Below are 25397 nucleotides of genomic sequence, written 5' to 3'. Positions count from 1 at the left end.
CCTCTGTGGGTGTTTTTTACTTGCTGTGTTTTTCATTGTCATTGTCTATACTAGCATTAAATTAACAGCATATGGTTCCAAATGATCCTTGGGATTACAAAGCCAGTTTCCTAAAGTTCTGATTAACTTGTACTTTTGCTAATATGGATGGCTTCTTCTGCATTTGAGAGGACATGCCAAGCCTTTGTTCTGCCCATTTTACTGATGTTTCAAAGGACAATAGCTGCATAACTTATTAGCAACTGCATTTTCTTTGGGCTTCACTTGTATGATTGAGTTAATTGAACACTGTAATACATAAAAATTAATAGAGGTATATCCTTCAAGGAGATATACCTTTTTTTGTCACCAAGGACTTTTGAAAGGTAATATCAGTTGGAGGAAATTGCCCACACTGTGCAAAAAAAGGTTGCTTAACTTTTGTGTTCTCAGCTGTCCATGTCCATAAAGTATGAAAGCAGCATAATAAAACTTGCTGGAAATACATTTTTTCTTCATCTATTGAGCTTTTTACTACAGCTATGCTTTCACTTCAGATAAATCCTAAATCCAGATCTGAAGTGGGCTCTACAAAAAGATTCTGGATTCAAACCAAAGCTGGTGTCCTCCAAATGACCCCCGGGGGGGGGACTTGGGATCCAGCTGTATCCTGTTCCCCATTCCTGATTTAAAGAATCTCAAGTAGCAAGGATAGCAAATGGCCCTTCCCAAGAATTTAGAGAAACCTCTGCCTGTCAGATCTGATACAAAGTAGCTCCTTCCATATTCTGGGTAAATGACATGACTCTTTGGCCCCCAACTGGGTAAAGAAAAGAAGAACTAGGTCTAGAACAGGTACATCAAAATGGGAGAGTGGACATGGCACAAGGGATTCCTGGTAATGGCAAAGCCAAACATCAGTAGGCAAGATCCTAGTTTAAATAGCCAAATTGTTGCTTTCAGTTTCATTCTAATTTATATTACATACAGATTGGCCTAATTGCTACGTAAGTAATTGCTTTCTGCTCTAATGTGTCCACAAAAAGAGGCTTCCCCAGCAACTACACATCAAGGCTGCTTTTCTGCAAATACAATTGAAAAGCTAATATTGAAACTGTAATTTCTCAAAGCAAAATTATATTTGCTCTCAAAGAGAAGACTAGTGTAATACAGAACAACAGGAATTGTTATGAGATTCTGAGCATGTATAATATGGTTCTGATATTACCTACTTACACATCTTAAGACCCAAATATTAGATTGGTTATATTGTATGTGCCTCCTGTATTTATCAGTGATGAACACCCATGTATTCTTGGCAGAGTAAGTGCATAAGAAACAGGTTCCTAAAGTATTCATGTAGCAACAGAGACATGTAAGATTTAGTGTAGCAGTGTGTCTGTTTGTATACATGTGTCATGTGTATGTGTGTGTGTGTGGTTTGTATATATTCTAGTCTCTGACCTTCATTTTGCATAGATTTCCAGATATTATTATTTCTTTTTATTTTATAAACAATATCTTCTTTGTTTAATTTTTATTTCTTTAGTGAAGTTATGGACTGCATTCACTTTTTTATTTTGCCTTCCTCATGTTCCACTTTCTCTGCTTTGACCCTTGATAATGTTCGCTTTGCTTTTCACATGAACAGTAAGTCTTGTAGAGCAACTCTGCATGCTACACATAGTCCTTTCGTTCACTGTTTTTGCATTCAGCCCCATTCACTGCACTTTTACATCCCACTGGTCCGTTTCTTTTGCACATGGTCACAGTTGGATACATCTCTTAAATATTATCCTAATTTGAACTGAACTATTTATTTTATTCTTATGACTGCCTTTGGTTTATGTTCCTGGTTGTTCATTGTTCTTTCTTTTTGTTCTGCAATCAGGTTTTTTTTAAATACAACTTTGAATGCAGATGGATTCTTGCCATCCCCTTTAGTGCTTGGTATTGCTTTTTGTTTTTCTTTTAAAGACTGTTGTTCACATAGGTATTGGTTACTGGAACTTGCTCGGTAGAAAGCTTGCTGTGTTTGGTTTCTGCTCAGTTATTCCGTTCCCACACAAGGCTGAGTGGATATATCTCACTGTGCTCATTTTCCACTAGTCCAGACCATTTACCCATACCTGTTGTCCCTGCGTGTTGACTAGTATCTTCAGAGTACCCATTCAAAGCCTGACATTGTCCCTTAGATAAGGAAGATGTGAGACTTTTTAAAAAACCGAGATTTTGCTGAATGTTTACAAGGTTCCAACCCACTTTAACTTGCTGCAGAAAGCAGAGTACTTTACTATGCAGGGAATCGTACAATAAAACTCAATATGAATCCTATTGGTTGAGATCATATTGAAAAGTGGCTGCTGCACAAGCACAACAGAGATCCCAAATCAATAATGTTAAATGCTACATTTTCAGCACAAAATTACATTTCCATGATAGTTAATATTAGAATTGTGCAAGTGCGGATTAGAGTGAGCTCTAGAGACAAAGGAATACAATAGAAACCTAAGAGCAGAATGCAGTGTTTTTTCTAAGCCATTTTTCATGGAAGAGAAAATGCCACCAGTAGTAGAATGGGTTTGTGCCCTTGCCAGTTAAGGTGAACATAATGTTCCTGTAATCAGTTTATCCTTAAAGATAAATGTGGGACTCAATATTTAATTCGCTGGATAATTTTTCATACAATAATAATACTTTCAGGTTCTTTCTTTTACTCTTGTTCTCAGCTGGCTTAGATCATTTCAAAAGTTACTAACATAACATAAAAAGCATGTGGTCATTGGTTGATTCAGTATACACATTCTCAGTTTACTGTCTTTTTTTGTTTTTTGTTCCATTGATGAAATGTACAGATTTCTGCAAATGAGTGTGTATGTGTGAGCCCATTAATTATCCCTTGTTCCCTTTCTCAGAAATAAATATGTCTAAAGTATAGATAAAAAGAAAGTCCAATAAGTGCATATTAGACATTTGCAATAATAATAATAATAATAATAATTTAATTTGTGGGTCGCCTATCTGGCCAATGGCCACTCTAGGCGATGTACAATTTAACAACAATACATTACATCATAATAAAATACATCATAAAATACAATATAACAATAAAACAATAAAACAGTTCCAGTACAGAGTAGTAGGCTATTCGTCGTAAAAATTTAACCCTCCCCGTAAGTCCCAAAGGCCTGTCTGAAGAGCCAGGTCTTCAAAGCTTGGCGGAATACATTCAGGGAAGGGGCATGTCGAAGGTCATACGGGAGGGAGTTCCAGAGAGTGGGGGCCGCCCACTGCAATGCAGTTTTAGTTGAATTGCCTTTGAGGACTGTTTGGAAACCACAGCAAAAAAACAGTGGCATGTTTACAGACTGGTACCGGACCTATGGAACCTCTTTTACGAGTTCTCAAGTAGCAACACTGACTTCTGGTCAATTTCCAAACACAATTCAGAGCTCTGGTTTTGACCTATAAAGCCCTCAAATGGCTTAGTACCAGAGAACCTGAAGGACCTGCCATTTTGGTTGTAGCAACCCACCTCTGGAATGGCTCACCTTTGGTGCTGTACTTGTTTCCTTTTCATTGTAAGGTGAAAGCCTTTGTATTTGTCCAGACCGTTTGGACCACAGTATTAATTACAGATACTAATTAATTACTATTGAGCTCAATATGACTTTGAGTAAACATGCCTAAAATTGTATTACAATCTTGTTTTGTTTTCTGTCTTGTGTTATACTAGAATTGTACTCTGCTGTGATGATTTGTTTTATTGTGTATGGTTCCTTAGTTTGTAAGCCACTTTGAGAACTTTGGCTGAAGAAGAGGTAATATATACATTTCAATAATAAATAAATATAAAATTGCTAGGCAAAAGACACTGTAAGGGCCCACTTCACACGCTATTGAATAGTTATGAGAGCTTGCTTTTATGTGGCTACATTCTACTCCCCCCCAAAAAAAACCCAAGCTGTGGTAGTATCTGTAAAGAGGAACTGCATGAGTCAGGTGAAATATGCTTCCTTTTCATGCCAATGAATAGTAGAATAGGGAGGGGCCATGGCTCAGTGGTGGAGCATCTGCCTTGTGTGCAGGGGGTCCCAGATTCAATCCCTTACATCTCCAGCTAAGGCTGGGAGAGAACAGTGCCTGAAACACTGGAGAGCCACTGCCAGTCAGTGTAGACAATACTGAGCTAGATACCAACAGGTCTCACTCAGTATAAGGCAGCTTCCTATGTATAGAGAACAACGTTGGTATATGGAATGAACTATGGAGTTCACCAGATTTGTATGAGCCCCTCTGTATAGATGCTAGCAGAACAGCATAAGAGCCAATCATGTAGGAGCATCTTCCTTGCTGCTCTCTTCACATATGATTTGGCATTAAGTAACAGAATGTACAATAAGAGGCCATATAAAGAATTATTCAGCTTAGTTTATTCATTTGAGCCTTGTATGCATGAATGTAATGTGAGCTTCATTAGGAGTTGGCAAAAATCTGCATAGAAAAATCTTTTGGTGATAATTCTTGGACCTCTGGGGGGGAGGGAAAGCAAATGATGAATCGTTAGTATCCCCCAAACAGTAATTATACTATTTATTTTTTAAACAGTCTCTTAGATGATAGTTTGTCAGTCAATCACACATAGAAGGAAATATATAATATTAAACTTGGGGTCTCTTGCAGTAGTGATGTAGAGGCACTAGTTTGGGGAAGATTGTCAAAGGAAAGTGTGCCACATATAATTCTGCAAGAAAATACAGTAATACATTTGAAATGTCTTTTTAAAATGCAACAGTTCAACCGTGCATACACTGTGATATGAAGGCTGAGCTTGCAGTGGTTGACATGGTTCTGACTCATGAAGAGGCTTCCTCAGCTCTCCCAGAATTCTTCAACTGAAAGCCTCCTTTATTCAGCCTCCTTTATGTTGTTTGGTACATGGCAACACAGTCTGGCTAGCCACTGCTCTAATTTTTGAAAAATTATGCAAGTGTGTGATGTATAAGAGAGGACGAAAATGGGTGCAGAGGATGGTTTTTAAAAGTTTGTGCATGTTTGTGTTTCTATTTTTAAATCCTGATTTTTAAATTTGGAATTTTCTCTGAAATTATATTGCAACTCATTTTCACTTCATTGGTTTTGATTGAAGTTTTAAAATATATATACTGCAGATGTCTCTTTCTATTTTATTTTCCTTTCTTTTCCAAATGCTCTTTGACTAATGCATTACATTTGGGAAACAGTTTTTTTCCAGATAAAAAGTTGAATAGGTTTGTAGCTGTTTTGTGCATTAATATGTTACTTTTTACATTTACAGAATCTCAGTTTCCCCCAATTCATATCTGCAAGTTTCAACTCACAGTATATTCTGTTATTGTATGTGATAGCAGCACTGTATATTTTTATTCTTCAGCATTTAATATTTATAGAAGTAACAGAGCAATCCTAATTTGGAGCTGAAGTGCCAGATCCACTGCTGCATTCCAAGATGTAGCACCTGCCCAGCAGTGCTCCTCTCTGCCAGTCAAAGGGCACCTATGAATCATTTTACCTCTCCCTTCTCTTACCATCAACTTCCTAGGGATGTTCTTAGAGAAGCCAAACTAAGGTCTTTTTATTTACTCCTTGCTGGTGTACAGTTAGATCTTTCTGTAGTACAATCTTTTGATGCTGTCATAAGAAGTTTGACGACAAGAAATTGACACGGAAAATCACATTTTGTCAAGGAGCAGAATTTGCCCACAGTTTAAAATTTGACACTTCTTGAAGGAAAAGAAAAGCTGCATCTTCCGATAATTTATTCAGTAGGTCAATTTAACAGGAAGTTTGTCATCTTTGTCATCTTTGCCTTTGATCATGTTTCTCGGAACATTGGAATATGAAACATTAATCACGCTGCTGTAATAGAAGTCCACTAGTCCATGAAGTAGTGGGCTGTAGCTAAAAAGTTTCAATCATTATATTTTACTGCGCTCAGGCTCTTGATCCCTGGTTTCCAAACCGCTTCTTGCACACCCATTTCACTCCATTTCAAACCTCATGCTTCTCTGCAAATAAGGCATTCACATGCATACAAATATGCTATGTGTAAGTAAGGAAATAAGGAAGTAAATAAATAAATAGCAAGCCCAGGTTAAACTAGAAAGAAAATTGTGCCCTGTCCTGAGCTTCATTTGTGCCAGGACTCACCAAGAGTAGTCCTTGGAACCTGTTTTCAACACCACAGCTGAGCCATGGAACAGCTGAGTGTCTTTGAGTATATATAGAGAACATTAGTTCCAGTTACCCTCTCCCCCATCTCTACACAGAGAGATAATATTAAGAATCCAGGCTTAAAGACCATATGGCATGACTTCCACAGAGACCTGAGCTTTAGCATCTCCTTTTTGAGGATTTGTGTACTGCACTATCCTCCTTTGCAAGAACAATCTTCAATTGAAGAATACAGTGCTTCTCCTCAAAAGTCTTGTTCTCCCCCCCTCTCTCTGTCACACGCACGCACACACACACACACACACACACACACAGAGAGAGAGAGAGAGAGAGAGAGAGAGAGACCCTCTTCCAGCAAGGCATTGTCTCCATATGTTATTGCTATCCAAAGGAAGAGTATAGGCAGGTATCACAGAATTGCAGGGATGGTGTCAGGAAGGCTAAAGCTGAGAATGAGCTGAGGTTAGCGAGGGATGCTAAAAGCAACAAAAATGCTGTCTTCAGGTACGTCCATACTAAAAGACAGAGAAAATAAATGGTGGCACAGCTACTTAATGAGGATGGCAAAATGATAACAGATGACAAAGAAAAGACAGAAATGCTCAATTCCTACAATGGATCGGTCTTCTCCCATAAAAGGTCTATGACCCTGCCGGGAAACATGAAGTAGAAGGAGCAGAATTAGAGCTTGAGATTGATAGACAAACTGTCAAGGAATACCTAATCACTTTGAACAAGTTCAAATTGGCAGGGCCCAATAAACTGCATCCTAGATTATTGAAGGAACTGGCTGAAGAACTCTCAGTTCTGCTGTCTGGAGGAGAGCTAATGTCCCTGTCTTCAAAAAGGGCAAAGGGAGGAACTGGAGAACTACAGACCAGTCGGCCTAACATCAATCCCTGGAAAAACTCTGGAGCAGAATATAAAGCAGTCAATCTGTAAACAGCTTGAAAACAATGCAGTGATTATTAGGAGCCAACATGGATTTATGAAGAACAAATCCTGCCAAACTAATCTTATCTCGTTTTTTTGATCGGGTAACCTCCCTTGTAGACTGTGTGTGAATGCTGTGGACATAATATACCTCAACTTCAGCAAAGCTTTTGACAAAGTGCCCCTTGATATTCTGATTAGCAAGCTAGCTAAATGTGGGCTGGATGGAACAACTATCAGGTGGATCCACACTTGGCTCCAGAATCGTTCTCAAAGAGTGATTATCAACGTTTCTTCCTCAAACTGGGAGGAAGTAACGAGTGGGGTACCACAGGGCACGGTCCTGGTCCCAGTGCTCTTCAATATTTTTATTAACGACTTGGATGATATGTACAGAGCATGCTTATCAAATTGGCAGATGATACAAAATTGGGGGACACAGCTAATACCATGGAAGACAGAAACAAAATTCAAAGGGACCTTGATAGGCTGGAGCATTGGGCTAAAAACAACAGAATGAAATTCAACAAGGATAAATGTAAAGTTCTACACTTAGGAAAAAGAAACCAAATGCACAGTTATAAGATGGGGGATACTTGGCTCAGCAGTATGACATGTGAGAAGGATCTTGGAATTGTGGTTGATCACAAGCTGAATATGAGCCAACACTGTGATGTGGCTGCAAAAAAGGCAAATGCTATATTAGGCTGCATTAACAAAAGTATAGTTTCCAAATCAGATGAAGTATTAGTTCCCCTCTATTCAGCACTGATTAGGCCTCATCTTGAATACTGCATCCAGTTCTGATCTCCACACTTCAAGAAGGATGCAGACAAACTGGAACAGGTTCAGAGGTGGGCAACAAGGATGATCAGGGGACTGGGAACAAAGCCCTATGAGGAGAGACTGAAAGAGCTGGACATGTTTAACCTGGAGAAGAGAAGACTGAGGGGAGATACGATAGCACTCTTCAAGTACTTGAAAGGTTGTCACACAGAGGAGGGCCAGGATCTCTTCTCAGTCATCCCAGAGTGCAAGACATGGAATAATGGGCTCAAGTTGCAGGAAGCCAGATTCCGACAACATCAGGAAAAACTTCCTAACTGTTAAAGCCATACAGCAATGGAACCAATTACCTAGAGAGGTAGTGGTCTCTCTGACACTGGAGGCATTCAAGAGGCAGCTGGACAGCCATCTGTTGGGAATGCCTTGATTTAGATTCCTGCATTGCGCAGGGGGTTGGACTTGATGGCCTTATAGGCACCTTCCAACTCTACTATTCTATGATTCTATGGATATGTTTGTACCAGTGCTCAGTCCCAAAATCAGTTTGCATTACCAGGGCTGATTGATCCAGAACTCATAGTCCCTCATTTCTTTCCACTCCAGTTTTCCCACCGTTGTTTCTTTCTAGCAGCAGCTGCTTTTTTTCTTCTCAACGTAAAAATACACATTTCTGAGGATGGGCATCCTGGCATAATAAAAACATTTGTTCCCTCTTCTGTTCTCTCTCAGGAGAAACACAGAAGCCAATGATGACAACTCTTTATTCCACGTTAGGAAATAAAAATAAACATATCTGTTCACAGTTTAGGCATACAAAAAGCACCATTAAGGCAGGAATGTTTAAAAATGGTACTTAACAAAGATTTCTCTCTTCCTCCTCCTCCTCTCCAGATAAAGGACTGTAGGGCTCTCCCAGCTTGCATGCCCTTTCCTGTCCCTCTCTAATACATGTGCATGCTTGTTCATTGCAAGGCTTCACTATAAAAAGCACAATACAATATAGACACTGTGTACAAGGAATTGTACTTAGTTATGAAAATGTCTCTAATTCGGTGTGGAGGAACTGTTATATAATTTGTTCTTATGTTCTCTGTGCAGCCACACTTAACGGCTATTGTACCTTCACAAGGCTGAAACATCTGGAAAGTTTAAAATACTGTAGAAGGTAAAGTCTCACTTACCTTTGATTACAAGCTATCTTGTAATGATCAGGACCCTATCTCAAGCGGTAACTGTCAGTGTTTGGCTAGTCTAGAAGAAAGCCATCAGCATGAGTCCTGTTCTGCTTGTCTGTAAATAAAGAAATAAAACACAGGGAAAGCAACAAAAGAGGTTTGACATGTATTTTGTAAATGGATATCTCTACCTAAATACAAAAAGTATTGAACTTGAGAGTTTCTTAATATATTATTGTTTTCATGCACAGAGATGATCTCTGTGTAAGAAATATGTGTATACTGTATGGGCGAGTGTTTTCTTTTTGCTGTCATGATGAGGTAGACAAGTGTGCTCATATGCACTGGGTAATGCTTGCTTGATCACAGGATCAAAGTAGCATTATATTTATTTGGATTAGTTCCAGTTGGTTTAAGACAATGGTGTGTTCTGAACTGTGCTAGTAACACTTGCAAATTAAAACTATGACCCATTGTGGCCATAGATGGTGAAGGGGAGCAAGGTGACATACTTTTTTGGATAGTTTAATCAGTATAAAGGTGAGAGTGCTGAACTATCTCAGATCACAGGTATTCAGTTCAAACTTGAAATTTAATTAAACTTTTTATTTCCCATCTATTTCCCCCCTCTTCATGCAGCATTGCCCTACCATTTTTTCCTTCACAGTTGTTGGCTTGCCATCCTATACTTCGGCCTCTACTCTGAAAATAGCTAAGAGTGGAAACCAATTGTGCCCTTGTGTTCATAGAAGGGCTCTTGATCCAGTAGATGCCTCTGCTAATGGAAGAAAAGGCAAAGTGATTTTTTTCCAGTTTTTCCTCTTCCCTGCAGTGCCCAGCAGCACTGAAAATCTGGTCCATTGGAGTCTGCGTGCAAGATCCACTGGAATAGGTTCAAGGATGCCAATTAGATTCCTCCCTGAGAATTCTCACTCTTTGGGATTTATTGTAATCTTAGTACAGGTGTAGTAAATATAGGCTAATTGTTTTTCCATACAGAGACAAGTAACAGAGTATTAAAAGTATAATGCTTACTAAACTTAAAATAACCCACTTCCTAGTTCAAGTCCTTATTGTTTTTCACAATTCACAAACACTTTATTTCTAGTCACCTTGCAAGAGATGCTTAGGAATGCAGTTTTTGAAATAAAATAGATTTTTCATTAATAGCCCTTTGTTTTAGACCCCAGATATTCCAAATTGACCTAGCATATTGTTCAAGCATAAGCAATGGATTCCCAGTCTGTCACCTCAGGTACTTTGATAATGTAGCTTGATCAAATCTACAAATCCTAAACTCAAGAGAAGTCATAGAAATATTAGCCATGGGATGCACTACATGCCCAAAAGATAAATTGTTCAGGATGTCATTTTGCAAGTTGGAGGTCACAATTCATTCATCTTGTTACTTTGTTGTATCCCTTTAGTGGTTTCAGTTGCAGGATTAAATATTGAATGGTGGCAAATCATTCAATATATAGCTCTCCTATGTTGGCATTAGAAGGCTTTTCATGCTTAGAATGGAACTCTGCGCACAGTGAATGCCAAAGGTAATCGTGCTGATGATCTGTTTTGTAAGATTAATCCCACAACAATATTACCAGGCAATTCTTAACACATTGATTTATCCCTGAGATGACACTTCTAAAATGAATGGATGCACTGAGCTTTAAAGAAATGGGATTGTGAGTGGAACCTTTTCTAAAATGCACCATCAAAAATTGATCAATTTGTGTGGCCTATGAAGAACATTTCATGATTCTGGGTAAATTTTGCAAAGTTGTTCTACATAGGCAAAGATGGAAGCAAAGACATCTGGACAGCCATCTGCCAATAGTTGTTCTGTGGAATGACTTCTTGAACCTGAATTGCATCTTGCTGCGGAATAGTTTTATGTAATAGAGTATATTGAATAACGTTTAATAGTGTCTTTTATAACATAGTTATGGAATTATATAGTTCTTAGCTTCATCTCATTGAATAATAATCCTAATTTGATTTCCTGCACAACCGAGGCTGTTTATAGGTGACTAGGTTGAATGCAGAAAATATTTTTCACATGGAGTCAGCAGAATAATGCTTCGGCTTTCTGCACATCCTTGTTACATTACTATAACAATTTGGATAACAATAATCTAATTTATGCAGCTGTTTAATGTCATTTAGGGGACATCCTTGTTTTGTTTTAAGATTTTGTTGGGGATGTTGTCCATTTTAAGTAGAATAGTCATACTTATGTTTAGCTTTCTACTGGGTGGCTGTCACCAGCATTTTGTATTAAGTGTTTCAAGCTTCCTTTTGCAGTCACATTGATTACTTATTTTTGGATTTAATAAGGACCCATGCAGTTTATATAGGTGATTTTTTAAATGAATTACATTAAAGGGACATTGAGCTGTGTTATTGGTTACCCAATGTGCTAGTTACCATTGCAAATTCAAAGCTCAGTCAGCCATGGCTCTTTGTCTGTTTTTCACTGATACTTTCAAGTTAATACGTATGTGAAATATGTGCTTCCTCAGATTCACAATCAGATATTAGCTGTACTGCCATTATAAGTCTCACTGCGCGGGCAGGAGAAATGAATGAAACTCATTAGAAAGTGCTTTCAATATATTTTATTCCCTAGTGCTCAAATCCATTTTTGTGCAGTAGAAACCTTCTATAATGTTTAATGTTTGTCTGCAGTGCATGCTACCAACTTTTATATTTGTCATCTTGTCCTCATTTAATGAAAGCATAGTTGGCCATCTGTTTTATGGAAGGCAGATCACATATGCAGCTATAACCAAAATAATATGTTTTCTTTCCTCTGTCCTACAATTTTTATACATATAAGCATCTTAAAAACAAGCACACAGACACACACAGTTTGCATTCTGCCTCATCGTTACAAAAATCCTACCGACTTCTCAGTGTATAAAGCCAATGGAAATGTGTGGAAGAGCAATGTAACTCTCACATTCCAACATATTCCAGCCCACATGACTTGTCTTGGTCTATGCCAAAGAGCTGACCTCTATTAAGACTTAAATACTATATCTTAATTTTTTACTGGCTGGACTATTGACTACATGACCGGAGTGGTGAGAGCTGTTGTAGTGTAGCATAGTGATTACAAGGCTGATCTAAAAATCAGGAAGTCTCCAGTTCAAATGTCTCCTCTGGCTGATAACATGAGGTGGCAAGCAGTTAGTCTTTCAGGCTTATATCCAATGTGGTATTAAGAGTCCTGTCAGTGCAAGGATTTCCACCTTTTCCTGCTCTCCCTCCAGCACACCCCCTAAATCTGTTCTAAGGGTTCTCCATATCCTCCAGAGCAGATTTGGGAGGGCATGGGGCATGTGCGAGGTCAGGAGGGAGTAATCATGTTGCATAAGCTTTTTTAAAAAATGTGTTTAGAGTTGTTTTGTTTTAATGTATTTTAAAAGGGCTCCTGATGGGAGGAAGGCCGGGATATAAATCAAATAATAAATAAATAAATAAATAAGTGGAAATTCTTCTGCTGGCAGGACAAATTAATTAAATACTGTCCACAGTCTCACCCCCACCCCTGCAGTATGAGTATAATAATTCTGGCCTACTTTATAGTGTCGTTATAAGAATTACATGATAATGTGTATGAAGCTCATTCAATATTTCAAAGCACTGTATAAATTACTACTATTATGTAGTAGTAGCTTTTATAACAGTTCATTTTCAGACCTTTCTCTTAAGAAATGTGTCTTCGATTGATTGATTGATTGATTGATTATATATATTTCTGTACTGCCATGTCATAAAATATTAGGGTGGTATATAGCTATAAAACATAAATACCATTAATAACAATGCAAATAATAATTAAAGTGACTGGTTAATCAGTTTAAACATCTGCAAAGGCCTGTCAGCATAAAAAGGTCTTCAAGAGATACCTGAAAGTCAAAAGCAAAGATGCCTGCCAAATCTCTACAACATGGGAGCAGTGACACTGAATGCTCAACTTCTAGTAGAACCCAGTCAGGCCTCTGTAAACAAAGGATGATTAACAGCATTTCTCTGTAGGATCTCAGAGGAAGGCAATGGTAAACCACCTCTGAATACCTCTTACCACGAAAACCCTATCATCAAATGGTCAATATAGGAATCAAATTGTTTATATAATTGGTAGCAGAAGGTGGAGAAGTCCCATACTTTCTGCAAAAAGAAGACCAGGAGCAGACTGCGGTACAGATCATGAACTGGCAATATCGAAAATCAGAGTAAAGCTAAAGAAGAAGAACAAAGCAATCATAATGCCAAAATACAATTTAAATAACAGAAAATATAAAGATCAAATAAGGAACAGGTTTGAGGCTTTAAACTTACTTGACAGAGAACCAGAAGAACTATGGATTGAAGTCAGAGAGATTATCAGGGAAGAATGCAAAAAGACAATACCTCTAGTTAAAAAGAGAGAAAAACAATGGATGACTGAAGAAGCTCTTAAATTGGTTAAAGAGAGAAGGAAAGCAAAAGCAAAAGGAGATAGAAACACAGTCAGAACCCTAAATGCAACAATACAGCGACTAGTACGTAGGGACTAAGAGAACGATTACAATAGTTATTCTATAGAAATAGAAGAGGACAACAAAAAGGGAAGAACAAGAGCCCTATTCCAAAAGATTAGAGAAATGAAAGGGAAATTTAAACCAAGAGTATGGATGTTGAATAATCAACGGGAACACACTGACTGACTGAGATGAAATAAAAGGAAGATGGAAGCAATACACTGAAGAACTCCATAAAAGAGTTGCCAGGATGACAGATTCATTCACAGAGGAACCATATGATGAAGAACCAGAAACTTTAGAATGTGAGGTGAAAGCTGCTCTTAAAATACTTGGAAAAAACAAATCACCAGGAACAGATGGCATACCAGTAGAGTTGTTAAAAGCTACTCAGAATGAATCTGTACAAATTTTGACAAACATTTGTCAAGAAATATGGAAAACTAAACCATGGCCCACAGACTTTAAGCATTCAATATATATCCCAATTCCAAAGAAAGGGGATTCCAGGGAATGCAGTAATTATCAAACTATTGCCTTAATATCCCATGCAAGTAATGTAATGCTCAAGATTCTACAACAAAGGCTCTTACCATATATGGAACGAGAAATGCCAGACATCCAAGCTAGATTTAGAAAGGGAAGAGGCACCAGAGATCATATCGCAAACATATGTTGGATAATGTAAGGAACCAAGGATTTTCAGAAGAAAATCACCTTGTGCTTTATAGACTACAGCAAAGCCTTTGACTGTGGAGATCATGAAAAACTATGGAATGCTTTAAAAGAAATGGGGGTGCCACAGCATCTGATTGTCCTGATGCACAACCTATATTCTGGACAAGAGGCTACTGTAATGACCAATCGGTTCCCCATAGAAAATGGTGTGAGATGGGTGTATTTGATCACCCTATTTATTTAATCTATATGCAGAACGTATCATATGGAAAGCAGGATTGGACCCAGATGAAGGAGATGTGAAAATTGGAGGGAGAAATATCAATAATTTAAGATATGGAGACAATACCATACTACTAGCAGAAAACTGTAATGATTTGAAACAAATGCTGATGAAAGTTAAAAAGGAAAGCACAAAAGCAGGACTACAGGTGAAAGTCAAAAAGACTAAAGTAATGGCTACAGAAGATTTATGTAACTTTACAGTTGACAATGAGGACATTGAACTTGTCAAAGATTATCAATACCTTCGCACAGTCATTAACCAAAATGGAGACAATAGTCAAGAAATCAGAGGAAGGCTAGGACTGGGGAGGGCAACTATGAGAGAAGTAGAAAAGGTCCTCAAATGCAAAGATGTATCACTGAACACTAAAGTCAGGATCATTCAGACCATGGTATTCCCGGTCTCTATGTATGGATGTGAAAGTTGGACAGTGAAAAAAGCAGATAAGAGAAAAATCAACTCATTTGAAATGTGGAGTTGGAGGAGAGCTTTGCGCATACCATAGACTGCGGAAAAGACAAATAATTGGGTGTTAGAGCAAATTAAACTAGAACTGTCACTAGAAGCTAAAATGATGAAACTGAGGTTATCATACTTTGGACACATAATGAGAAGACATGATTCACTAGAAAAGACAACAATGCTGGGGGAAAACAGATGGGAGTAGAAAAAGAGGAAGGCCAAACAAGAGATGGATTGATTCTATAAAGGAAGCCACAGACCTGAACTTACAAGATCTGAACAGGGTGGTTCATGACAGATGCTCTTGGAGGTCGCTGATTCATAGGGTCTCCATAAGTCATAATCGACTTGAAGGCACATAATGACAACAACAAAGTTCGTACTGAAAGACTAAAATTTTGTTTAATTGTGATAGGTTTGATCAGGTTTTTTTTCCCTTTAAGATTACATGTTTTTTTCTTCTAGCTCAGAACATTTATATATTTCATTTGGACTAATTTTGTCAATTGTTGTATATCGTCAGTTGCTGTATATTCTCTTGCACATTGGTGAATAGGCTGCATTTTCCAAATATTCTGTAAGACAGATAAATGTTCAACACTTGGCAAAATCAGGCTCTTGTGTAGAATTATTGTTGAAATGTTTATATGGAGCATTGAATGCATAATTTGCGTGCCAAGTTGATATCCCTTGCAAAGTGTTCTATTGTTGTTGAAAAACAAATCATTGAAAGCCTGAGATTTGACTTCTGATAAATATAAATGCAAAGCAACACTCACATGATTGTATACAGTGTAGCTGACCCATGACGGCAGCATGCTGTTGTAATGGAGGAAAATAGTACAGCTAGAACTTTCTAGCTTCTGTTCCACTTGACTTTGAATAGATTATCTCTTTACTCTATCAGCTTTGAATTGTTTTGCTCTTGATGGATTACAGATGAATTTATATTCACAGTTATTCCAGGGCTTCTTTGAGACCCTACCTTTTATGAATGGAAAGGCAATTTGTAAGTGCTTTAACTTTTTATTTTTTTCCCACTGAAAGAAAACTTCCCCATTTTCTGGAAGTATTCAAAAACCTACTTTGAAACAATACTGATTTTAATATTCTGCATGTTTTGGTGAAGATAGTAAAGGAAAATGTGATTCTGAAAGAAGATTATATGTTGATTGATTTGACTGCTTTTTCCACTGCAAGGAAGAAGATCCATGAGAAATTTGATCATATGAATGAGTTCAAAGCACTTTCACTGGCTTATACACTGGGTGTTTGCACATGGCAGTTTATTGTGGACTTACTACTATTCCTGTATACAAGTTTTTTATAGTCTTCACATGAGAACCTCAGCAAAATGCCATTCCATTCCCCCCATCTGAATTTACCATTTCCATGGGGCTTTTTTAAACAACTGATGTTCTGTGGAAGTGGTAAATCCAATGTAAATGGGAAAATAACGTGGGACAGCATTTCAATGAGGACAGCTTTACGTGGACAGTGCTGAAAATCTGCATGCATCAGCAGCACTGAGTCTACAATGAACTGCTGTGTAGAAGTGCCCGCTATGCCCTAAAAAAATATATAGGATGGATGGCCAACCAAATGCACAACCAGGAGTTGTGTTCTTCCTCTTTTAGTCCACAGAGGTATCTGTTGCAGAGCTGATACTTCTCTTTATATGGAGTTTAACAGCATAGTAAACTGGAAATCTAGGGCCCTCTTATCAATACCTTAAATAATATGTTCCCAGTGTGTAATAGAAAAGGGATAAGTCCCACAATAATAATGGACAGTGAGTGGAGGCAGATTCTTTCTTATTAAATCCCTGGTAGTTTGCAGCAAGTTTGTTGCTGCTGCAGCAGCAAACTGTCAAGACATTGAGTAACATTCAAGGTTTCTTTTGTATACAAATAAATGTCTGGGTGTCTCTTTGTCTTTGACACACCACATTAAATAGATGGACAGACACACACCTCAGTTTCAGGGCAGCTGTGCCTATCATTGCTAATTCCCTTCCTCTTAGCATTCAGAGCTTTTGCTAAGAAAAGGTGAAAAGGAAAAAGAGTGATAAAAATAGTAATACCTGAGATTATAGATCAATATGTGTATCCTCCAAACTATTTAGAATGACATTTTAACTCTCAACCTTTGTCCTGCATGTACGCCCATTACCACTCCGTAGCTCCCAGGTCATAGTAGCCTTTGGCTTCAGTCTCTAGCTCCTTTTTCTTCCTTCAGCAGACACTTGCTCCTGTGACATCTGTTTTACCAACTGCTGTAGATCTTGATGCTTATTGTAGTACCTACTACTCAGCCATTTAGCCACCTTATTATCTCCTTTTCAAGCTTCAACCCTATTACTTCCTATTTGTGGTTGTTTTATTATATATTTTGAATTCTCTGTCCACTAAAAAGTTATCGTTGTTGTTGTTATGGGCCTTCAAGTCGATTACGACTTATAGCGACCCTATGAATCAGTGACCTCCAAGAGCATCTGTCATGAACCACCCTGTTCAGATCTTGTAAGTTTAGGTCTGTGGCTTCCTTTATGGAATCAATCCATCTCTTGTTTGGCCTTCCTCTTTTTCTACTCCCTTCTGTTTTTCCCAGCATTATTGTCTTTTCTAGTGAATCATGTCTTCTCATTATGTGTCCAAAGTATGATAGCCTCAGTTTCATCATTCTAGCTTCTAGTGACAGTTCTATTTGTTTAATTTGTTCTAACACCCAATTATTTATCTTTCTCGCAGTCCATGGTATGCTCAAAGCTCTCCTCCAACACCACATTTCAAATGAGTTTTCTCTTATTCCCTTTTTTCACTGTCCAACTTTCACATCCATACATAGAGATTGGGAATAGCATGGTCTGAATGATCCTGACTTTGGTGTTCAGTGATACATCTTTGCATTTGAGGACCTTTTCTAGTTCTCTCACAGCTGTCCTCCCCAGTCCTAGCCTTCTTCTGATTTCTTGACTATTGTCTTCATTTTGGTTAAAGTTATCCTAGGAGACAAGTAATAAAAATACTAAAAATACATACATACATACATAAAAAGCTGACTGTTCAGCATAATTAAACATTGATACATCGAACATCAGAGAGACTTGTTTTCCAGCACTATAAGGTTTTTTATTGGCACAGAAGGCCTCCAAGTTAAAACAAACAAACAAAAAGCCAAGTAACTGACTGCATGCCTTTTTTGTGACTTCTTTCCCTCCCACCCCTCATATGAGTCTGATTTATAGTGCTGCTTCCTGTCTGAGTTTGTGTAAGCTGTCTAGTGCTTCAGAGTTTACTTTGCCACTATGAGGTCAGTATATAAAGATTTAACACAGATCTCATTTGGTTAAGCATTCCCTGCAGCTTTATTAAATCAATAAGTAGGCAAATCCCTAATACAAAAAATCCTGGCATGGTTACAATAAGGTGATAACTATATGAACTAATTGAGTGGAAATCTACCAAAGGAACTATGCCACCTACAAACCCTTTTTCTGATAAAAAATCAGGTTATGTTTGATATCATAAAAAGAAAGCTCAGGTCTATACTCATTAGCAAACCATATCATTCTCTTTCCCCAACACACATGTAACCTTTGCTCAATTGTTACCTAGTTTTGTGCAGAGGTTCATGTTTAATCTTCCTAGTAATAAAAGCATTTTAGCACAAATTTGCACACCATGGTATTACAAGGCTTGAAACAGTAAGGGCCTCCAGCCTGCCTGCCTTAGCCCTAGTAGCTGAAGCTGAAAATACCAAACGCTTAAGGCAATAAGGTGAAAAGTATGTCATTATTGTGGGTTGTATCCAGTGTTTAGAATTTTTAGAATAAAAATATTTAGAATAAACCCATTGAAATTAATGGACTAACTTATGTCCATTAATATCAATAGGTCTATTCTGAGTAAAACTTAGGTGGATACAACCCTCTGTGTGTAATAATAGCAATACATTGAAACTGCCAGTGCATTATGGAGTAAAAGTGCACTATGCATATCCTTAGTTTAGAAGATTATTCCTCCAGTATACATGCCTTCAAGTCGATTCCAACATATGATGACCCTATGAATAGGGTTTTCATGGTAAGTGGTATTCAGAGGTAGTTTTACCATTGCCTCCCTCTGAGGCTGAGAGGCAGTGACTGGCCCAAGGTCACCCAGTGAGCTTCATGGCTTTGTGGGGATTTGAACCCTGGTCTCCCAGGTCATAGTCCAACACCATAACCACTGCACAATCAAAAAAGGGAGCACTAGAATAATATCAAAATATAAGTATTGTACAGCTGTAAAAATAAAGCATGGCTATCAAGAGCAGAATACTAAATATGAACATCTGGAGGGGGGATAAACTAAGGGAAACTGGTGTTTGGATCAGCTGAACATTTGGTAAGGTGTTGTCTATCTGAGACCATTCAGTCATTTCTATTGTACTGATTTAGGCACACAGGTTATGTTTTACTTTAGAGTCATAATGAAGCCATGAACTATGAGATCTATATTTAACCTCTGTCTTGCTTCTCCGGAGACACTTCCCAGATGTTGGTCTCTGGGTTAAAGCTTTTCTAGGCTAGAGATTACTGGTGGTGTTTGTTTTAGAAACATATTTTTCCTATAATCTGGCTCTTGCCGCATGTCTTTGGTTCAGTTTCTCAATATTTATATTGTAGAAATTAAGCTCCATCTCTCTACTGTGTTAAATGGTATTTCATGTGTACAACACAATCACCAACACCAGCCTTTGTTTCCCAGATAGGAAATCACTGGACAAGAGGTTTTCTGAATTGAGAAAAATTATTAATTCTCAAGGCATTTAGAGATGGGAGGGGGTGAGGTTGTGAGTGTTGGGCATGCTGAATCAATGATCCAACAACCTCAAGATGCATGGAAACATTCATGATCTTGCTGAGTGCTCCTGGTACAAATCTGGAAGTGCTGTGATATTTCTTAATACTGACCATGTCTCCAAACCTATACCACTTGGACATATCTTCACTGATACACTCTTGCCTGCTAAACTGATCAATTACAACAGGGATTGTAAATGACCTCAACCTAATTATGAACTTTACAGGTTTTTGATCAGGCAATCTCCCTGTCGTGTCCAGGGCTGGACTCAGGAATCACACCAGTCGATGAAAGCAATTCAGTTTTTATTAATGTAATATCCAGACAGAGACTACGTCTCCTCATGAAGCAACACAATACACGTGTCCTGCAACATGCAAGAGAGTTGACAGAACAAGGAATTCCCGCCCCCCTTATCCTTTTCACTTCACCTTAGGACAATTTCTTCCCCTCCCCTTCTCTCTCTCCCCCTGACTCGTTTTTCCCTTCTCCGGGTTCGTGGTGAGGGTGGAAGTTCTGCCTCCCCCTCCTCTTCTGAAGATTCTGTTTCTGGGATTGGAGAAAGGGGGGGTGACCGTCATGCCCATCAGGCTGACTTTTCTCTGGCTGAGGAGGGAGTGGAATCCCCCATCCTTCTTGGTCTAACGGCTCTGGCTCAGTGAGGGGGGTAAGCGTGGGAAATTCCTGAGTAGTGTCTGTAACTTTGTCTGCTGGAGTTTCAAGGCCTCTGCGGTCGCTGGGCAACAGTATCTCTGAGAGTTCTCCCTCCCCCTCTTCACCCAGCTCTGAGAAAGTGATCTCCTGCTCATCCTCTGAAGTGCTAGGGTCCCAATCCTGCATCCTGACACCATCCCCTCTCTCATGATGTGCCCCCCCACCTGTTGGTTTCAGACGATGGAGAAACTGTTTATGGAATTCTTCCACTAAATCTGGGGCATGCACATCCCTTTCATTTTCCCAAGATCTGTCAGCTGGCCCATAACCCTTCCAGTGAATTAAGTACTGTAATTGATTATGCCTCCTTCTGGAATCCAGAATCTGTTCCACTTTGAACTCCGGCTGTCCCCCTACTAGAATGGGTGCTCCCGGAACTTCCACTGGCCGTAACTCGCTGGGAGGGGCTGCTTTCGTTAACAAAGAGCGATGAAACACGGGATGGATTTTGAAGGTAGCAGGCAATTTCAGTCTATAGGCCACGGGATTGATTTGTGCCTCCACTTCGAAAGGCCCCAGTTTCCTGTCTTGCAGCTTCCTACACTTGCCTGGCATCTGAAGGAAGCGGGTGACAACCACACCTGATCTCCTGGCTGGAGGGAGGCCCCCTCTCTTCGATGTTGGTCAGCAATTCTTTTGTACTCTAGTTTGGCCTCGTTTAATTGCTGTTTAAGCACCTGCTGCACGGCCTGTAATTCCTGCAGAAATTCTCCTGCTGCAGGCACCAGCACATTTGATGCACTACTAGGGAATGCCTTGGGATGGAACCCATAATTAGCAAAGAAGGGTGTCTGTCCAGTGCTAGTATGCAAGGAGTTATTATAGGCAAACTCTGCAAAATGCAAATAGGAAACCCAGTCATTTTGTTGATACGAAACATAACAACGTAAATACCTTTCCAAGACCGCGTTCAGCCTTTCCGTCTACCTGTCCGTCTGAGGATGATGAGCAGAAGAAAGTTTTAACTCCGTCTGCAACTGCTTCCAAACTGCTCTCCAAAATTTAGCTGTGAACTGGGTTCCTCGATCTGAGACTAAACTGTTTGGCAGCCCATGTAAACGGTAAATTTCCTTTATGAACAACTTGGCTGTTTCTTTAGCTTCTAAGGCCCCTGGGCAAGGGAGGAAATGCACCATTTTTGTGAGGGAATCCACTATGACTAGGATGGCCGTCTTTCCTTGGGACCTCAGCAAATCAGTTATAAAATCCATGGATAAATCTTTCTAGAGTAGGGAGGGGCTCCAACAATCTGGTAGACCTTCCCGTCTCTGTTTTTGCTCGCATACAGACAGCACAGGATTTTACATAGTTCTCAATGTCTCTGCGCGTTTGAGGCCACCAAAAGTCCTTGGCTACATTCTGTATGGTCTTAAAGATGCCAAAGTGTCCCGCTGTGACGGAGTCATGACATTGACGCAGGAGTCTTAGCTCACCCTTTGGCACATATCTGGCAGTGTTACGCCACAGCAGCCCATCTTTCCAATGGAAGTTTACTTCTGGTCCCTGGCTCTGTTCCATCTCCTGAATGTACTGTTGCGTGCATGGATCCTCCTTTTGTGCCTTTCTGAGCTCCTCTTCCCAAGAAGGTTGACATGATCCCAACACCAGTTTCTCTGGCGGAACCACGTACTGGGGTTGGTTGCCAATCTCACCTCCTTTGTATTGTGGCTGTCTGGACAGGGCATCTGCTCTCTGATTTTTTTCATGGGCATGGTAAGTAATCTTGAAGTTAAACCTGGTAAAAAACTGCGACCAACGTATCTGCCTCTGGTTCAACTTCCGGGCCGTCTGTAGACTCTCCAGGTTCTTGTGATCTGAATGTACTTCTATCTGATGTTGAGCTCCCTCTAAGTATTGCCTCCAATTTTGAAAAGAATCCTTAATCGCTAGTAACTCTTTTTCCCACACTGTATAGTTCCTCTCAGCATCCTTCAGTTTTCTGGAGAAGTACGCGCAAGGGTGTAGCTCCGTTCTTTCCCCATTCCCCTGTAAGAGGACCCCCCGATGGCAAAGTCTGAACCATCTGCTTCCACAACGAAAGAGCGGGTAGGGTCAGCGAAGCGCAAGATGGGCTCAGAGGAAAACTTTACCTTCAACTCCTCAAAGGCTCTTGCAGTGTCCTCTGTCCATTGAAATTTTGTCTTCCCCCTTAAGCAGTCAGTGAGAGGGGATGTTAACTTGGAGAAACCTGGAATAAACTTTCTGTAGTAGTTGGCAAATCCCAAAAAACGTTGTAAATCCTTTTTAGTGGCTGGTTGTCCCCAATCCAGTATACAACTCACTTTTTCTGGATCCATTTCCACTCCTTCAGCTGAGATGCGATACCCAAGGAAGTCCAAAGACTTGAGGTCAAATCCACATTTCTCTAGCTTAGCATACAGATGATTCTCTCTCAGTCTTCTCAACACAGTTTTCACATGCTGATCATGGTCTTCTTGGTTCTTTGAGAACACCAGGATATCATCTAAGTAACAGATTACGTACGTGTCCAAAAGGTCTCTAAACACGTCATTCATGAACTTTTGAAACACGCCTGGGCTTCCACAAAGCCCGAATGGCATCACCAGATATTCAAACTGACCATAAGATGTCAAAAACCCTGTTTTCCATTCATCGCCCTCCCTCATTCTGATCAGATTGTATGCCCTTCGTAAGTCCAGTTTCGTGAAGATTTTTGCAGAGCGCAGTCGGTCTAGCAGCTCTGAGATCAGGGGCAGCAGATAGCTTTTAGGGATGGTGATTTGATTCAATGCACGGTAATCATTGCAAGGCCTGAGCTTCCCCCCTTCTTCTTCACGAACAACAGGGGCACTCCAGCGGGGGACTGTGAGGGACGTATGAATCCTCGCTTCAGGTTTTTTTTCAGGAATTCCTTCAGGGCCTCTCTCTCTTTCTCTGTGAGAGAATAAACTCTTCCTGATGGAATGCTGGCTCCTGGCACTAAATCAATCGCACAGTCATAAGGGCGGTGTGGAGGTAACGTCTCTGCCTCTTTTTCATCGAATACATCTCTAAATTCTCCATACTTCAAGGGGAGGGTTACCTGCTTGATCTCCTGCACTGCTCCAGCCAACGTGTCGGGTTTTTCTTCTGCCTGACAGTTTTCCTGGCAATACTGAGAAGTGAACCACACCACAGCGTCCTTCCACTTTATCTGTGGGTTGTGCTTGACTAACCAGGGCATTCTGAGGATTACATCAAAGGTCGAAAGGTCTGTTACATACAACGAAATGAACTCTTCGTGCCCCGGGATTTGCAGTTTCAATTTCTCTGTTGCTCTCGTTACCCCCCTCCTTTCAGGGGCCTCCCATCTATGGTCTCCACCGGCAAGGGGGTGTCCAGTTTCCATTGGGAAATTCCATAACGCTTTGCTAGCTCTGCATCAATGAAATTTGTGGTTGCTCCACTATCAATTAATGCGGTGGAGTTAAACATCACTCCTTTGGAAGTTGTAATCCGAATTGGCAGTACCAAGACTCCTCTTGAAGGAGGTGTTGCCACCTGAGGCCCTTTGTCCAATGTAGCCCCCAGTCCACAGGCCTGCACATGGACTGGGTTCTCTAGTTTCCCACCGGCTCTGTTTTCCCCCCTTTTAGTACACAATCTCTAGCCACATGGCCCAGTTTTGAACAATAAAAGCATGAACGTTCTTTACGACGCCTCTCCCTTTCTTCTTCCGACAGCTTCGGCCTGGCCCCTCCCTGTCCCTCAGTCACATTACCTGATGTTCCTGGGGTCGGAAGGGTCTTACTGCGAGATGCTGAAACCAAATATCTCTAGACCTCCTGTTTCTTTTCCAGGTGCCTTCCTTCCAACCGATGGTCAATCTGTAGGCATAGCCGAATCAGTCCAGGCAAATTATTTGGGGGGGAGGCTCTAGCCAATTCATCCAGGACTTCAGAGCTCAGTCCACTCCTATACATGAACATCAAGGCTGCATCATTATAACCAGTTTCCTGGGACAAAATTTTAAAAGCGTTGGTGTACTCTGACACCGTTCCTTTCCCTTGCTTCAAGGCCCCCAACTGCCTGGCCACCATCGCCGCCCTTTGAGGTTCCTGGAACATCTCAGTCATGGCTCGCATAAAGTCTCTATACCTTCTCAGAAGGCCATCCTTTCTGACCAGGTACGGAGTTACCCACTTGGCAGCTTCTCCTTCCAAGAGACTAATGACGAACGCCACCTTGGCAACATCACTGAGAAACTCTGCGTTTCTGATGTCCAAATACAATTCACACTGAGCCACGAAGGTAGAGAGCTGCTCACTCTGTCCCGCATATTTAGGTGGTAATCCTATAGGGATCTTCACCACAGCTGCCGGAGGGGCTGCTCGCATCTGATCTACTGTGGTTCTCAGGGCCTGATTGTCAGTCTTCAAAGTCCTGACAGCCGCTAACAAGGTTTGAACATCTGCCTGTAAATCCGCCACATTGGTCCTCAGCCGTCTCACTTCTTCCGTCTCAGAAGTGGGATTTGTTCCCCCTGCTCCCTTCTCCATCATGTCGTGTTCAAGCGGTGGGAGCGTTGAGGGTGAAGTTGGTGGTTCTGTCAATCTGTCGTGTCCAGGGCTGGACTCAGGAATCACACCAGTCGATGAAAGCAATTCAGTTTTTATTAATGTAATATCCAGACAGATACTACATCTCCTCATGAAGCAACACAATACACGTGTCCTGCAACATGCAAGAGAGTTGACAGAACAAGGAATTCCCGCCCCCTTATCCTTTTTAAGGGGGCTTTCTGGCGCAAATTCTCTCACTCCACCTTAGGACAATTTCTTCCCTGCCCCTTCTC

At 40.1% G+C, this 25397-nt stretch overlaps 1 protein-coding gene across 8 annotated transcripts in view; it reads left to right on the top strand.

Moving 5' to 3' along the window:
- Positions 1-25397, top strand: part of TENM3 (teneurin transmembrane protein 3) — a 711055-nt gene that overhangs the window by 237076 nt on the left and 448582 nt on the right. The gene's annotated exons all lie outside the window — the stretch shown is intronic.

This window comes from Rhineura floridana, chromosome 9 (assembly GCF_030035675.1).
Source record: "Rhineura floridana isolate rRhiFlo1 chromosome 9, rRhiFlo1.hap2, whole genome shotgun sequence".
In the NCBI taxonomy this organism is placed as follows: Eukaryota; Metazoa; Chordata; class Lepidosauria; order Squamata; family Rhineuridae; genus Rhineura; species Rhineura floridana.
Note: the sequence above shows the minus strand (reverse complement) of the source record. Positions and strands in the feature narration are given on the sequence as shown.